Consider the following 376-nt stretch of genomic DNA (forward strand, 5'->3'; position numbering starts at 1 on the left):
GGTGTGTTATCAACATTATTCTCATCCTAAATCCAAAACACAGCACTGTACCAGCTGCTAGGAAGAAAATTAACTCTATTATCCCAGCTACCGGGACAAACAGTGAGTGAAGTACAATCTTTTGATTTCAACTATAAATACAGCAGTTCTTAAATATATATTTCTCCATTTTTAGCTTCACAAATCTTTATGGTAAACTGACAGACCACACTAAATCAGGTGCTAAGGGTGACATCTATATCACAGGTGGTATTTTTTTTTAATGTTGTTTTTGACCCACTGTGTATATTCTTAGAATAGAATAGAATAGAATAGAATAGAATAGAATAGAATAGAATAGAATAGAATAGAATAGAATAGAATAGAATAGAATAGA

Source organism: Aptenodytes forsteri, unplaced genomic scaffold, assembly GCF_000699145.1.
Source record: "Aptenodytes forsteri isolate BGI_AS27 unplaced genomic scaffold, ASM69914v1 Scaffold350, whole genome shotgun sequence".
NCBI lineage: Eukaryota > Metazoa > Chordata > Aves > Sphenisciformes > Spheniscidae > Aptenodytes > Aptenodytes forsteri.